The sequence below is a fragment of the Amborella trichopoda genome, chromosome 7 (assembly GCF_054954075.1).
Source record: "Amborella trichopoda isolate Santa Cruz 75 chromosome 7, AtrichopodaSantaCruz75HAP2 v2.0, whole genome shotgun sequence".
Taxonomy (NCBI): Eukaryota; Viridiplantae; Streptophyta; class Magnoliopsida; order Amborellales; family Amborellaceae; genus Amborella; species Amborella trichopoda.
Genome location: NC_142342.1, coordinates 21,341,840 through 21,360,312, shown reverse-complemented (window position 1 = coordinate 21,360,312; position 18,473 = coordinate 21,341,840). Strand labels below are relative to the sequence as shown.

The 18,473-nt window shown below is 33.1% G+C and overlaps 1 pseudogene; it reads right to left on the bottom strand.

Moving 5' to 3' along the window:
* Positions 1-13,671, bottom strand: part of LOC18441104 (bifunctional dihydroflavonol 4-reductase/flavanone 4-reductase-like) — a 64,843-nt pseudogene extending 51,172 nt beyond the window's left edge.
* Between the last annotated feature and the right edge of the window lie 4,802 nt (positions 13,672-18,473).

Sequence of the window (18,473 nt, the reverse complement as noted above, 5' to 3'; positions counted from 1 at the left end):
AAATTTTATAAATTTTTTAAAACCTTTAACTTTAGAAAATACATTTAAGTGTGTCGTGAGAATCAATCTATGTATGTGATAACCTATCTTTTCCCCCCTCTTGTCGGTACATTATTTACATTACAAATATCACTACGTACAAGCCCTAATAATTAAATATTATTTTCCAACTAAAGGGAATATTTTCGAGTTATTTTGGCTTGTATGTGTGCCAGACATTTTTTATTTTTGATAAATTATTACATTAAGAGATTTGGCCTAACTTAACCATGAATTTAATTGAAAATATCCTATTCTTGCGTATCCCGTAAATTACATGAACTCACGATATAAACAGAAGAATTCTTTATTTTATGACTCAAGTCAAGCTTAAATATACCATTATAACAATATCCTTTTCCACCAACATCATCTTTAGTTGGAATAATATTATCAGACACTATGACCATCTTGAAACTTGTCTTATTCAATAAGAAACCTAAAACCAAATTCCTTTTAATTTCACGTAAATAAAATACAGTTGTCAAAGTTAATGCCTTATCCAAATTGAATTTTATTCAAAAGTACATTTTCCAAGCACTTTTGTAATAGCATGAGTTCCCATTACCCACAAGTTCACATCACTAAAAGTGCTCTCAAGTATTTGAAATATGAATAGTAGTCCCAATGTCCACCCACCAACCTTCCTCTGTGTTAATCATATTCATTTCATTGGCCATAAGCACTAGATTTTCCTTAATAATCATACTTACTTGGCTTTGAGGCCTTTAAGGTCTTCTTTGGTATTGACATTCCTTTGAATTATGATCACATTTGCAACAAATGAAGCAAGCTTCTTTTTCTGTTTTTTTGTTGTTGGCTATAAACTTCTAATCCTCATATGCATATTTTTAGAGTGAAAGAAAAGCTTATTGTTTTGAGGAATGTTTAAAAAACACAGATCGGTGTCCTGGATCAGCCTTCCCCAAAATCATGTCGGATCCATCGATCGACGTGTCGGATAGAAGAATTGACTGAATTGGTAAGCTTCGTCCCAAATGATTTTAAAATAATTACTATAAATCTCTAAAAATAGTGTTTTTTTAATTTCTAAAAGAAATTAGAAGTGGTACATTATGTACTTTCATTACTTTGTAAAAATAAGTGAATACTGAGATGTTGTTTTCATATCTAGATGTATGTTAATCATTCATTCATATCACTAGAAAAAAGAGCCTAAAATAATCAAGGATATAAAAACAAAGTCCAAAATGGAGCATACAACAACCAAAATACAACCTAATACCAAAAAATGTATTTTTATAGTGAGAGAAACAAGAACATATATTTGTCAAAATCCTTAATTTTATTTAGCAAAATAATTTAATTACAAATTATATATTAAGAATATACATACATTTTATATATTAAGACTAATTTAATAATGCATTGAGAATATACATTTTATTTTATTAAAAAAATTGACGAAAAAATTGAGAAATACAAGTTCTTTTCCCATGATAATTATAAAATGAAGTAATTGAATATAATTACATGAAAATTCAAAAAATGTATTATTATACTATGTGTCTCAAAATTCATGACGTATATTTGTTAAAATTCTTAATTTTAATCTACAAATTAATTTAACAGTAATTACTCAAAAAATCCGAAAATGCGCCAATATATATCTTGTGAAATCAACATAGAAATCATATTCAATCATACAAATTAATTTCATTATCTTGTGGAGAAAATCAGTTGCTTCAAAACACCTCAAACTTTACAGAACATGGAACAAATTTGAGGCCATAATCGAAAAATGGTGGTGAACCCTAAGTTGCTATGAAAACTACAATGTATTTCAAAAACAAATTCATATAACAAAAAACCAAATGATAAATCATAATACTGCAAAAATTACCAATTGAAACAATCATGATCAAAGTACATAACTTACTTGGATTTGAATCAACTTATAATGATAAAAAATCAAGAATTTCGGAATCTAGTGAAGAGCACAATTTCTTGAAAAATAGACCAACAAGCCTTACTTAATGATACAAATAAGTACTACAATCATCTGAAGAACACAATTATCTTCAAAACAGCTTTACTATCATTCAAAATAATGCAAAAAATCACCTAAAATCAACAGTTTGGCAAAAAACAAAATGGAACCCGTGAACTGTTTTTCAAACAACGGTGCAAGAAATCGATTTCTTAAAATATCAAGCAATAATAGTAGCTTAATCACGCATGCTCTACAATCTTTTGAATGACATAATTTCCTTCAAAACCCCTCTAATTTATATCAAAATTGATCACAATATCTTAAGAAATTCAAACAAAGGCGGTAAAAAAGGTATGTCGTAAACTGTTTTTCAAAATCCGCAGCCAGAAATCATTTGCTTCAAAAATAGAGCCACAGTACTTGCTTAATCACACAAACACGCTCTACAACCTTCTGAATAACAAACTTTCCTTCAAAACCCCTTTAATTTGAATTAAAATCAAACACAATAACACTGGAAATCCAAATAATGCCAAAAAAAGGTATGCCATGAGCTGCTTTTCAAAATCCGTGGCTGGAAAATGCGTTTCATGATTCAATCTTGTGATTTCATTCTTTTGTAAAAACCAATTATTGTTGACAATAATGGACTAGAAAAGCTTGCAATGGGCTCAATGAATCAACAAAAAGGTGATTCCCATGAATAAGAACAGTTCATCAAATTTTCTTCATGGACTCGGCGGTTTTTTGGTGGACTCAGTGATCCATGATGCCATCAAGCGATTTACTATTAAAAATCATCCAGATCCCCTTTCTTTAGTGGATCCAAATGGGTGCCACTGATACCCGATTTGGATCGCTCGATTCCTTATCGGGGCACCACTTTTTTGAACTCTGGTTTTGAGCATTGTCCTTAAATTTGAGCTCTACAAGATTTGCCTTGGTCAGAATTTCTGATATTTCCTCTTTCTTATCTAAAAGTTTAATACTTTTCCTCAATTCAAAGTGAATATTGAAGTTTAGTATCAACAATTTTTCTACTTCATTTTCATCTCTATGATGGGGAAAACTTGTGTGTAGTAGTTCCCACTTAGAAGTATTCATCTAAATCAATTATGTAATTTTAAGTTCAATTACAATAAGTTGCAAATCATAGGTTGGGTTGAGTCTCCACTTATTGCCAATGAAATTACAATTCAAAATTAAAAATCTTTTGTTGTCCACTTACTCTGTATGAATCTTGTCTCCAATAGGCTGGTGAAAATAAGCAGATATGTTCTTTGCATATATATAATTGTCCTTCTTCTACGTTTGTCACTATTGGAACTAGTACAAGGGTTCATCTTCACTAGGTGGTGGTAACTCTAAGAATTGATCAATGCTAGCATAAATCACCTTGAGTATAATCAATAAGAACATTAATTTATATTGCCACCTTTTGAAGTTTGTTCTATTAAATCAATCAAGTTTGGTAAAATCTTGATTCATCACAATAAAGCATAGTGGAGGTTTCTAAAATACCAACAAAGGATGGAGCTTTCTATTTTTAGGAACACAAAGACATTGTCTTAATTTTCAAATAATCATTAACCCTCAAACATCCAACAATCAATTTTCAAAAAACTATTAACTGCCTCAACTAGCGCATAATATCCAATGACTGAAAAAGAAATATGGTGTCGCTACTTGCACATCTCCAATATGACTGAGTAAAATGAGTACACATAATGACTCACAAAAAGATAACAAGACGCGAGCTTGATCAGCACCCATGCATGGGCTAAGAGTGCTCTGTGAGCATAGCAAAGTGTACCTCAACTGCCCTCATGTGCATGGGTCGCATGCTATATGTAAATATGTGCAAGCCCTTGTCCTTTTTCCTTTGTTTCATGAACATAAAACTCAAAAGTTCTTCTATAGAAATATATAACTTTCCTTGTTCTATTATTCAAGATGACTAAAAAACCCACAACGTCTCTTTATAAAAAAAATTATTTTACAAAAATTATAATATTAAATTATATTGCTATGAAATAAAACCCAATATTTAACAAAACTAAAATACTTACAAAGAGAGAACCCAATTGGAAAATCCGAATTTTGAGGGCGATAATGAGAGAAAGAATGGGCTCATCAGCGACCGGTAAATGCGAGAAAAAAATAACGTGGGATGCCTAGGCATCCATGGAGAGGGAAGCGGCTTATTTCGTAATTTTTTACCTTTTCCATAGATGTTTCTTTAATTTGGATTGTAGTGGGTCCAAAAATCCAATTTGGTCCCATAATCCAATTCAACTCAAGTGTAGTCCATAAATCCAAGCGTACTCATCAAGGGAAAAGCTCAAGATTTTGCATTTCTTATTTTTTTATTTTTTTTATTTTTTTTATTTTAATATAGTTTTTGAGTAAGGTTTCTACACTTCTATAATATATAAACAAGTTAGGTGCTTGGGTGAATAAGAGATTTGAGAAGTGGGAGAGGATTGCATATGTTGTGAGCTAGAGGGATCATACTGTATGCTTACTTTATACGTCTGGACCGCATAATATAGGAATGCGGTCCAGCCCGCATGAAACAATTTTCCATAACTTAAACTTTGCCGAACCTATTAAACATTCCCCAACCTGCACCGGAGCTACTACTGTAGAACACACGTATGCACCAAGCCAAGTCATTTTTCATGTAAAGAAATAAGTCAATAACTTAAAACCTTGAGAACTTATACCCAAGCTATTATTGAAAATACGCATGCGCAAAGCAAAGTCTTGATAGAAATATCTTACCGTACGTAGGTAATGTTTTACTGCCCATTAAACAACATCTTCTCCTTTTCAATTAATTTTCATTTCTTGCCAATGTTCTAAGAATCAGACTAAACCACTTGGTTTAGCTTATCAAAATTAATGAAACTAATTTTGACTAACTTTTTACCAAATGGATTAATCCCACCGAAGAACCCAGGTAGTGATATAAAAGGTTGAACCTGCCAGTCCAATCTGGTCTTGATAATAAGATAAATATATATGGGATTGTATACTATAAGATTATTTACCATTGGTACAAGGAAGTCACAAGTTTCTATAACCATCCAAGGTGAAATCTAGCAGCTTGGATGTTTTTCCGAATTCAAGAAAATTTCTTTTGAAGCCTGGTCTGTGGCATAAATGAAACCACAATTTCACATCTAATGTGCAAGATTAATTGTGAACTCTATGTACCAAAAATAAATGATCTCATATATATTTCATATATATTCGGTACCCCTTATTAAAATTCTTATGAGTTAACTATCAAAAAAGTTTTGAAATAAATTTCATCTCAAATATGGATTCCCCAAAAACCCCTAGAAATTGAAAGAAATGAACAGAACGTTGACCTCAGGATCCTTTGGAGAAAAATCTACAGGCGTGGCGACATGAAAAACACCATGGCACCCGTTGATGGCTTCATTAAAGCTCCCCTCCTCACAAAGGTCTGCTTTCCAAAGCATAAGTCTCTCATTCGCCTCCGACAAATCAAGAAGAGGCTTTCCCTTCTTTATATTTGCTAATAAATCCGTAATCGATAAGAAAGTCAACCTATTATGAATACAAATAGTAGCACAACCATAATCTCACAAAATGTATGCAACTATAGCTTGAATGTGTCACAAAGTTTGAGAAATTGTTTCTTTGAACTTCGTATTTGGTAATTGGAATAAATGCAACCACCTAATTTCACATCCAAAGGTCAAGATTAATTGTGATTACCTTGTACAAAAGATAAATGGTCTCATTGTATATATATATATATATATATATATATATATATATATATATATATCACATTTTAATAATAGAGGTTTACTCAAATTCTTCCTTGTGATTGAGTCCCATGCGTATGCATTTCTAAATAAAATTTTGTCTCATTAGCCTTGTACTTTATATGTATTCTTGGTCAACTGAAAACAAAAGAACTAAAACATATGAAACATGAAATTTACCCCTGTGCTTTTGAATCATCTTATGTAGAGACAATGGAAACAAGTAATTACATAGCATGCCATAAAAGTTTGATTCAATTATTCCGAGCAAATGCACTAAAAAAATAAAACGAAAAATAAGAAACAAAACCTATCCAAAGTGTATAAATCACAGTTCAAAAATTAAATCAAAATAAACATTAAAATCAAGAAATAATACACTTATTGTTTCCTATTGCAATTGGATTAATTTAATGCCTTGACAAAGATAAGATAATATGCTACAAAGTTTAGAAATTTCTTAAAAAAGGAAAAAAATATCTATGGGTATGAATAATGGCATAAATAGGGGAATTATACATTCTGTTACAAATAATACGTAATTTCTCATTGATTATTGAGATAGATCAATGTAATGTTTAGAAAATATTTTGGTCATAAATTCCTTTATTCATGCTTAATTGCGATACATTTTTATTTAAACATTTACTTTACAACAATTATCCCATATTTTTCATGGATACAAGGAATGAGTACGAATGATTGAATTGATACATTTTTATTTACACATTTACTCTATAATAACTATCCTATATTTTTCATATATACCAGGAATGAGTATGAATAATTGAATTTAGTATCACATAATAATTCTTTTTATTGATATCTATGCTGGTAATCCTATAAGGTGTATATTGTTGGGTTTATGTGGCCTTTAAAGGCCTTATAAGTGTGTAATGAAAAACATTTATTATAGTGGAACATAAACCTCAGAGGGAGTGTAGTCCCTCGAGGACCATACTAAGCAAATGATGTTTGCTGATACCGGACAGTGCTTGACGATCTAGGCCAGTCGGTTGAAAAACCCAAGGTACCTGGGCATAAAAAATAAACCGAAAAGGGTGTTTGGGTTAGCCCTTGATGAGGTCGGAGCTTATGACTAGATGAGTGAGTCGAGGGACTGTGTGACCCTTATGTGTGATGGTAGGCCTACAGAGATGGGGGACAAAACCACATTCATGTTCCATCACACGGCATACATATAGATAGATCGTTCAGGAAAGCTAGATATCCACCTTTGGGTAAAGCATACGCATGTGCGAGAGATACCTTTATGCGTCATAGAGCTATGGTCGCATTAGATCGTAGTGACCTTGACTTGTCTCTAGGGGAGGACCTATAATCCACAGATAGGGATTCCCACTCCTTGGCTCATCGACCAGACTTTGGTGACCGACTAATGAGCCCCTGCTTGGACTGTGGGTCATGAGAAATACTTGGTCGGTTCGATAAAGCAAGTGTGGCTGCAGTCCACAGTTGAAGGTGGAGTACCCCGTGATTGTTGATAGAATTCCTGAACCATATGGATCCACTTTCCATCATATTAATTTAATTATGTTCATTTTATTATAGAAATTATTTTAGATTTATTATTTGAATGTTTAAGAATCTTTCAATATTTTATTTATGATTTTTGGAATTATAAATATGAAGTTATTGATTTTATAAATTATATAAAATTCAAATAATGTTTAAATAAACTTTTAAAATATTTATAAAATTTTCATGGGGGCCCATAGTGCACATGGGCCCACCATGTGGAAAATGGGTGGGGGCCCACATATGCCACATATGGGTGGCACGCTCCACCCATTACTCCCATTGTTATTGCTTTGATATCAAGTTTTGTAATTTTTAGAAAGTCCATCTTATAAGCATATGGATAAATATTGTTTGGGAAATATTGAACATATCTTATCTTGATTATTGAAGGAATATCTTGACTTGATATTATTGAAATATTCTTATGGAAAATATGAGATGGATTACACAATTTTATGGAATGCAAGATATTTTAATAGACTAAACTTATTTAAATATATTGATTGGAAAAAAGGTTTAAGGAACGGGGCATAATGGTTCATGCACATTCCATAATGTTAATGGCCAATCTATGGAATGGATGACTCAGATATCTCACTCCACAAATCTCCTTGATCAACAGTCTATATTCAATCTCAAGAAAGAGGCAAACTATGAGAAACCTTAAAGAAACCCTAGACCTAAATTTCACTATAAATAGAGGTGCTCTCCCCCCATCTCTACACACCTTTCTCTCTCTCCCATAAACTCTTTCTCTCTCTTCCTTTGGGGCCATGCCCCTCTCTCTCTACTCTCTCTCTCCAAAAGACCTTAAGGGCATGCCCCAACATAGTGACTCTCTCTATCTCTCATGATCTAATCTAAGGGTTAGGAAAATTAGGGTTTGAGCTTAATTATTTTGGAGTTAGGGTATTATAATAGAAAATGTTTTGGTCATAAATTACTTTATTCATGCTTAATTGCGATACATTTTTATTTAAACATTTACTTTACAACAATTATCCCATATTTTTCATGGATACAAGGAATGAGTATGAATAATTGAATTGATACATTTTTATTTACACATTTACTCTATAATAACTATCCTGTATTTTTCATATATAACAGGAATGAGTATGAATAATTGAATTTGGTATCACATAATAATTCTTTTTATTGATATCTATGATGGTAATCCTATAAGGTAGATATTTTTGGGTTTATGTTGCCTTTAAAGGCCTTATGAGTGTGTAATGAAAAACATTTATTATAGTGGAACATAAATTCAGAGGGAGTGTGGTCCCTCGAGAACCATACTAAGCAAATGATGTTTGCTGATACCGGACTGTGCTTGACGATCTAGGCCAGCCGGTTTGAAAACCCCAAGTACCTGGGCATAAAAAATAAACCGAGAAGGGTGTTTGGGTTAGCCCTTGATGAGGTCGGAGCTTATACTTAGATGAGTGAGTCGAGGGACTGTGTGACCCTTGTGTGTGATGGTAGGCCTACAGAGATGGGGGCCAAAACCTCATCCATGTTTCATCACATGACATGTATATAGATAGATCGTTCGAGAAAGCCAGATATCCACCTTTGGGTAAAGCGTATGTATGTGCGAGAGATACCCCTATGTGCCAAAGAGCTATGGTCGCATTAGGTCATGGTGACCTTGACTTGTCTCTAGGGGAGGACCTGTAATCCACAGATAGGGATTGTCACTCCTTGGCTCATCAACCAGACTTTGATGACCGGCTAATGAGCACCTGCTTGGACTGTGGGTCATGAGAAACACTTGGTCGGTTCGATAAAGCAAGTGTGGTCTGTAGTCCACAGTTGAAGGTGGAGTACCCCGTGATTGTTGATAGAATTCCTGAACCATATGGATCCACTTTCCACCATATTAATTTAATTATGTTCATTTTATTATAGAAATTATTTTAGATTTATTACTTGAATTTTTATGAATCTTGCAATATTTTATTTAATGATTTTTGGAATTGATATCAAGTTTTGTAATTTTTGGAAAGTCCATCTTATAAGCATATGGTCAAATATTGTTTGGGAAATAATGAACATATCTTATCTTGATTATTGAAGGAATATCTTGACTTGATATTATTGAAATATTCTTATGTAAAATATGTGATAGATTATGCAATTTTATGGAATGCATGATATTTTAATAGATTTAGCTTATTTAAATATATTGATTGGAAAAACGGTTTAAAGAACGGAGGATAATGGTTCATGTACCTTTCATAATGTTAATGACCTATCTATGGAATGGATGACTCTGATGTCTCACCCCACAAATCTCCTTGATCAACAGTCTATATTCAATCTCAAGAAAGAGCTAAACTATGAGAAACCTTAATGAAACCCTAGACCTAAGTTTCATTATAAATAGGGGTGCTCTCCCCCCATCTGTACACACCTCTCTCTCTCTCATAAACTCTCTCTCTCTCTTCCCTAGGGGCCACTCCCCTCTCTCTCTACTCTCTCTCTCCAAAATACCTCAAGGGCATGCCCCAACATAGGGACTCTCTCTATCTCTCATGATCTAATCTAAGGGTTTGGAAAATTAGGGTTTGAGCTTAATTATTTTGGAGTTAGGGTATTGTAGAGATTTAAGGGTGGTTAGTTAGTTTGGCCGAAATTAGCTTTCCCAGTTCGAAATTGAAGCTAGACCGCTGATCCCGCGCCATTGTATATGGTGACTCGTTGTGGGGTGTAAAAAGCCCTGTTGAAGTAATGTCCGGCAGCTTTGCTTTTATTTGTTTGTTCTTTTATTTTATATTCTCAAGCACAATATTAGGTTGCATGAATGGCATCAAGTAGTTGAGATTTATTTTATTGATGTATTATTTATTTTTGGAATTTCTATTGTTTGTAATAAGACCATCTTTGAGTGATCTTGTTACCAAAATTATAAGGGGTGATTATTATTTAAAAAAAAAGAAATTGTATTTCTCTAGCAAAAGATCACATAGGTATTTCTTTCATATATTTGTTATGCTATTAATTTTAATTGATATTATTATCTAGGGATTGTATACTACGAGACCATTTATTTTTTGTTCAAGGAGGTCACAATCACTATTAGCAATTAGACATAAAATTCAGTAGATGAAAGTATGTTACAATATTCAAAAAATTTTGTTTTGTACGTTTTTTTGGGGAATTCAGCGGGGAAGGCATGCCCTACCCATTTTTTCAAATAGATTAGAAGTTAGCTTTTTGAATTTTATTAGTGGGTAGTGTTAGTGGTGGGAATGGAAAAGGTAGGCTTTAAAAAGAGCAACCAACAATCTTATTTACATTTTTAGAGAAGAAAAGAGAGATGATTATGAATGTGAAGGTAGGCTTAGTGAGAGAAAATAAGGAAAGAGACAAAAAATTATAAATATTTGTTTTTTTATTTTTTTGTAAGAGTCAATAATAAGGGAATTTTTATCATAAATACAATTGAAAAAGTACCCTAGGTCACTGATAAAAAAACTATTTTTGCACAGTAGATGTGAGAGACTTTTCAACAAGGTGTTCTAGTAAATTTCTCTATATATTATTGGATAAAATCAACAATTAATATACTCTAATATTGTCTTGGGGTAATTTTTTATTTTATTATTAGTTAATAACAAAGACTTAATCATCATTATTATCATCATATAATTCATTCTATCTCATTAATTATCTTTTAATAAGCTATATTTATGTTAATGTTATAAATTTGTCTACAATTATTTCCTTCTATCAATATGATATAAATTTTTTATTATGAAAGTATTCATCTATTGTTATCTTAGTTGAGATTTTATAAAGTTCGTAGAGCCTGCTTACTAGTTAGCTAAATGTGCGGGTTGAGTACTCATCTGGGACATTATAAGTTGAGTGATTTACATATAGACCCTAATTTTTTTAAAAAAAATACGAAATGCTCTATTTATAGGTAAAAAGTCAGCTATCTTTTATTTTTAAATTTTTTCAAAATTGCCCTGCAGTCTAAGGATAGAATACTCGGTCTGAGTTTTAATTTTTTTAGTTCTTTCATCATTCGGGTAATGCCCCAAAGCTTTAGAGTAGTTCCCTAGTAACAAAAAAGACTAAAAAAGATATAAAAATTAAAATTTGGTCCTTAGATGTCCTCGAACAGAGAGACAATTTTTTATTTTTTTTAAAAAAAGGTTGATTGACATTCTTTATAATTTCCACCTATAAATAGAACATTACATATTTAAAAAAAAAACATTAAGGTCCGTACATAATTTAAAAGGTTAAAAGAATGACTGGTGTTATACGTCCAACCTTTTATATAGTAAAGAGGCAGAGTTGCTGCGTTGTTTTCATCAGGTGAGAGAGAGTTTTATTAAGTGAGAGGTAAACGTCTTTACAAGTTTTTCCCCAACACTTTTCTTTTTTTCATTCGAGGCTTGTGGAGAAGTCATCCTTTATTTCAAATGTCCCATTTAGACCCTATGGGTCGTAAGTTTGAAGTAAAATTTGAAAGAGGAAAAGAAATTTTAATGGATATCCAGCTTACAGATGTATGGATATAGAAAGGAAAATAAATTTTAAGTCCTTAAAATAGTATAAGAAGTCGTACAATCTTTTTTTTTTCACGATTCTCAAGTGCATATAGATCTACTCTACTGGCATCGCATTTCAAAATTTCAAATTCATAATTCAGGTTGAACATGTATTTTCAGGCTATTGTAAGGTATCTCACATTAGAACTACATCTAGTAGCAAAATTTAGAGTTGTCCCTTACTTGTATAGTATAAGGTAAGCACCAAGGTTTAAAAACACCATTTGGTGTCTTGGATTGGCTACTCTACAAACCGTGTCGGATTGGTGGATCAGTGACCCGGATCGGTGAATCAGCCGGTCCCAGTCTAAAAAGAATTCTAAAAATTTACTATAATTTCTCAAAAATCTAGCTTTCTAGTTTTCTTTTTTTTTTTTAAAAAAAGAAGTGACAATTGCATTATAACTTTTCATTACTGCATAAAAAATATGTAAATATTGAGAACCTGTCTCATGTCTGAGAGTTTTGTTATCTATGAAATTCGTTCTATAGTCAAAATGAAGTTAAAATTGCAACTTAAGGCAATAAAATGGAACTCTCTCATTCAATTTACTTTGCATTTTTTATTGTTTTTTTGGATAGGCATAACCGTAGGAGTTTTGGTTCTTAAAAGAAGCTATATGAAAACAATTTTAGTGGAATAGGTTGTTAATAAAGAGAAAGAAGGGTTGTTAATATAGAGAGGGTGAGAGAGAAAAAAGATTTAATGGAATAGATTGTTAAGGAGAGAGAGAGAGCGAGAGATTTAAGAAAAAGGTGGGTTAATTTTGCCATAAAAATTAATTTATTTATGGTAGTTTAACTTAAATGTGAACATTTATTTGCCATTTAGCGTAAGCTACTATTATAAAGCATCCATATTAAAGATGGATGCAAGTAGGTGGTCCTTCTAAAAACAATTGTAAATAACAGCCCAAATATCTTTTTTATATAATTATTATTTCTATTTTTAAATTTTGTAATTTTTATTTTTTTCATATTCATGATCTCCATGTTAAAGATTATATATTCTCTAAAAATTAGGAACAAATTATATTTAAAAAATATATTTATTGCCGTGCTCGCATTTCTACAATATGCATGCTGGCCGCATAGAAACCGTATCCTAAAAAAAAACATGTTTGAAAAATTAAACAAAAGCATGAACGGATTCCAAATAGCAATTTTTTAAAAAATATTTATTAAAAAATAACATAAACAAGTTCTCTGACAAAACAGGTCGGAAAACTTGTATGGACCAGCCCAGAACCAGTACAAAACCATTTTGAACCGGCAATTTTTAAAACATTGGTAAACACCTTCTACAAACATGACCCACTAAGAGATTGCAAGGGATAAGTTTTAGGTGTATTCTCATTCTTGTATCTTCAACCCTCTCTCTATTCATTTAATTGAAGGCAATGGGCAGCGGACGGGGTGAAAACTAACAAATGATACATAAATGACATGAAATAAAAAACTTTACCAAAAAGACATGTAAGGGAGATGAAAAATAAAACAGTAAGAAGAGAGAGAGGAATGGAGAATTACTTGGGTCGCGGAAGGTGGCCCGGACGGTGTAGCCCTCCTCAAGAAGCCGCTTCACCAGCCTTGAACCCACGAGCCCAGCCGCTCCCATTGCACACACACTGCCCTTCTGCTGAGCCGTCACTCTCTTTTTAACCCTTCCCCTCTCTCTCACTCTTTACGTCTTCTCTCTCTTTCCCCCTCTACGGGATATGAAATGCGAGATGAAAATTGGGATTTTCCTGGCGATCACAGTTTAGTCCGTGCTATGGGGCCTTAAAATGATGGAGCTTTAGATAAATGGAGTTGGGTAAAGGTTTCTTTATGCACAAACCACAAAAACTACTCAAAACTTTTTTTTTTTTCGAAAAAAATATCACAATAATTTTTAAATCGATTTCATGGAGCGTTTTGAAACATGACCATTTCTGATCCGGATCACCAAATAGGTGAAAATCGGCCTGGACTTCCTACTCCGCCCCCTCCGTTCTATATTTTCTTTTCTTTTTTAAACTTATTTAATATTCTTTAAGTCCTCTCTAAGTCCCCGTTGTAAACCTCTATTTTAATTTTTATTTTATTTATTTTTAATATTTTTTTAGTTCATTGATTCATATCAATCCAACCTAATCTAGGTCACTAACCCAGGGATCTGACACGAATATGTGGGTAAACAATCCACCTATCCAAGTTTTAAAACATTGATTTCATGGTATCTACCCTCAAAATTGTTTCAAGTTGCATTAAAAAATTATAAAAAATATATCATAATACTTCCTAGCCCCATTCCAATTTCTTCCATTTACTTTATTCATAAGAATGCCATAAATGAATTCTCTTATTTTTCTCCAGGTCTTTTCCCTTTCACCAATGCCATATACAAATTCCTTGGGGGAATGATTTCATGCAACGGTTGTATAGTAATATAATGTACCAACCTTCAAAAACCATGTTAGTGCCATTTGTTTGATCCCATTCTTGAAAGGTACACTCTTTTCATTTTATTGAACACTCACAGAAAAACAAAATTTGAAAATGCATTCTAGAAAGTGTTTTCTTAGCCCAATCAATATAAGCCGTCCATTTTGTTGCAATGTTTAGATCTAGACCTTAGAAGGATTCTTCTCTTTTTGAAATTTTTAGATAGCTTTGTTATAATTAGATAAATAATGTTCAAAAATAAATAAATAAAAAGTTTTGAATTCGTAAAGGCCTAGATCTTGAAATTCATAAAATGGACGGTGTAGAATCAATATTGGAAGGGACTCATTTTAACCATATCTATGATGCAAATTGAATTTTATTTTTTAAAAAATATCTATTGGGATGAAGAGAGAGTATGTGCAATTTTTGGGTCATATAAATGCTATACACATAGTTTTCTAGAAATGTGGTTGCATTACATTATTATACAACTGTTGCATTATTATACAACTGTTGCATGTAATCTTTCCCCAATTCCTTGAGGTTGTATTGGGCCGTTGGTTTAGCTTTTTTTTTGGCCACACATCAAGAGAGGCCCCATAGCTTTTATGAAAAAATAATAATTGAAGGGTGAGGTTTGTAAACGTGTCAACCTTATACTATTGAAGTAAGGTGGACCTTAAAACAATGCTGAAAATACAGTTTTGGTGTCGCAAAGCCTTGCAATGATATGAAAACCAATTGTTGCCCTTAATTATTAAATTTAAAATTTAAGAAATGTCGACGATCAAACAGTTCTATAAACACTTTAAAACCTTAAAAATGGATGGTCCAGATAATATCTTAGAAGATTAACTATTTTTAGGACTAAAAATCCCTTTTGTTTTATATTATGAATCTAGAGGTCGAGATGATAGATTTGAGAGGTTTCCAATATAAAAACAGCCTGTAGTGGGTGTTTTAGGTACACCTTACTCATACAATATAAGGTTAACACTTATATAAAATTCTTCCATAATTGAAATAGCTAATTCTTCTATCTAGCAAACAAAAGCGGATGACAGTTGTTTTAGTGAACGAAGATGGGTCTCTTGTATATTGTTTCATGATACAAATATCGTTGTTTCATACAACGGAGAAAGGTCTTTATATTTACTATCGTTGTTTCATACAACGGTGAAATATGGTATTTATGTCAAATATCGTTGTTTCATGCAACGGTGAAATATGGTATTTATGTCAAATCGCCGCTACAAATATCTATATGTTTAAAGTGTGGTTTGTATAACGTTATCACCTTAAACCAGTGGTTTAAAAAACGGATCGGTGGCTCGGATCGAGCATCTCAGAAACCCATTCGGATCGGTGGATCGGCGACCCGGATAGGAAATCAGCCGAATCGGTCGGATTAAATAGTAAAAACAATATAAAAAATATATTAAAATTTATTATAAATGTTTTTTTTAAGGAATCCAATAAGAAATCGGGGTACTATATTATTAATTTTCATTTTTTGTATCAATATGTGAATATTGAGATATTTTTTCTCTGTATGAACTTATTTTAACTATTAAATTACATCACACAAAATAAAAATCATAGAACTATCATGGATGAATTATATAATCATACATGAACTACAATAAAGAATGATTTTTTTATAAGAACATTTTAGTTTTTTTGACAAAACCTTTTATTTTTTTACAAGAAATGTTTGTCGTATGACATTTTTTTTTGGTTTTAGCAAGAACATTTTTTTGACAAAAAATGCTTGTTGTATTATTTTTTTTTATAAGAACTTCTTTTTTTGACAATAACTTTTTATTACTTTTTATTTTTTTGACAAAACATTTTATTTTTTGATAAAAAAAGAAATTTGACAAGAAAAATAATTGATAAGAACCTTTCATTTTTTTTTATAAGAAACCTTTTATTTTATTGATAAGAAATTTGATTTACAAAAAGCAAAGTTGTAGTGAATAAATACCTCTTTGTAGTTAACGAGGATAACACATGCGAAGCGAGGAGAGTCACGTGACGAGGTGTGCGGACCTTAAGTTACTTGTACTTTTTAAAATTTACAAAAATACCCATTGAAGAAAATTTACAAAAAAGGCCATTGAAGAATCGGCGGGCCATGACATCATGAATCGAAGAATCGGGAGAATCATGACGTCACACGGCTATTTACGGCATGGAATCGCCAGATCTTCTCTAAAACCGGGTGATTTCCGGTATTTCATTGGAACCGGATTGGGTCTGCCAGTTCCCGAGTCGAATCGGAAGAGTCCGATTCGACTCACTGACTTTTGAATCACTACCTTAAACAATTAAAAAAGGGGGCATCTTTAAATTTTGCTATAAGATTCAATTATAGTGTTGAAAATTTCTAGAATGGCATGAGAAGCTATTTTCATCTTTAGTTATAAAATTTTCAATACGAAAAATGATATAGACCCCTCACATTCGAGCAATAAGGGTTATGACGTTAAAAGATCCTCGATCAAGTCTAATGAGAGTGAAGATGTTAAAAGCTTATTTGAGTCCAATACACGTCATGACCCCCAAAAGCTACTCGGCTCGGTCCAATTTGAGTGATGACCCGAAAACCCATCCCTCCTCTTTTACCCCATATTCTTCAAACCTCCTTCTCTCACAACACCTCTTTCATAACTCACTCTTGAATGCTTAGATTTTGAGGCCTTCGATGGGGTGCTAAGACAATGCAATACCAGCTGACGACATCGAAAACATATGAGAAAGATGGTGGCTCAAAAGGTTGGCTTCTTAAGCATTAGTGATGTCATGGCCTTCGCCAATAAGAAGAAGCCATTCCCTCATTTGATGAGCTGACGGAGTGCTTCCAAAACCCAAAGCCCAAAAAGTCTCATTGGCCTGTCGAGAAAGAATGGAAAGAAATTGTAAGAGAAAGCTTCTCTTCTCATGAAGCATGCCATATGATGCGAATTACTGTGGGGAGTAGAATGGCAGAAGTTGACCAAGTTGAGCTAAGATCGGGAATAAAACTCCAACCTCCTCAAAGGCCAAAGTAGCCAAGACTCTTGAAATACTTTGCTCTACGACCTGTCCCTTACCAAATCCACCATCCACCCAATTTAAGTATTAAAATCCATCATCCACCTTGCTTAAATACCTAGGTCCACCACCTCTTTTTTAATAACCTGGACCACCAATTCCTACAAAGTACCTTGTTTTGCCAACACCACTCCCGACTGTGCAACCTAGCCAGCCTTCTCCTTTTCTACCCATGGCCATAACCAACCCTTCCTTAGGCGAAGTGGCTCCACCACCTCCTGTACCCTCAAGCCCTATGGTAAAACCAGGAGAACTTGACCTAGATGAGGAGAAGGTCAAATACGATGTGGTTGGGCATATAAGAAGACTTCCAACCATGTTGAGCGTCTATAATGCTCTCATGTTATCAAGATACTTCTGCATGGCCTTAATTCAAGATCTCTCGCGACTAGAGATGGAATGAGTTGAAGTAGACCCGACAATCCTTAACAATTGCATGGAAATTACATTCTCAAATGATGATCTTCAGTTGGGGGAAAAGTTTCACAATCAATCCTTATTTCTGATTGGCGAGTTGCATTCTCACTCGGTCAATCGGATCATGCTTGTTGGAGATTCTATAATGAATCTTATTCCTAAGAGGATCCTCACCTACATAGGGTTGGGGGTCAAGCATTTGAAACCCTCGCACCTCTTGGTCTAGGGATTCAACAAGTCAGGGGAAAGACCAGTCGGAACCGTTCACCTTCGCCTAAGAATTCGCGATCTAAACACTTATGCCCAATTCCACGTGATCGATAATGATACTATTTCCTATACTGCTTGGTCGTTCTTGGCTCCATGATCATGGGGTGGTTCCATCCACACTCCAACAATGTTTCAAATACAGCCAACATGGAAGGCAGCACACGGTCTATGTTGTCAAGAGACCATTTCCCACCGCTGAATCATATTATACGGATGCCAAGTACTACTTTACGAATGCAATGCAAGCCCAAGAGCAAGTGCCATCTGCAATAGTTGCACCAAACCACACCATGAGGAAGATTGACAATTCCCCCCATGATTATGTTAAAGATGTGGCAAGATTATTCGCAAATA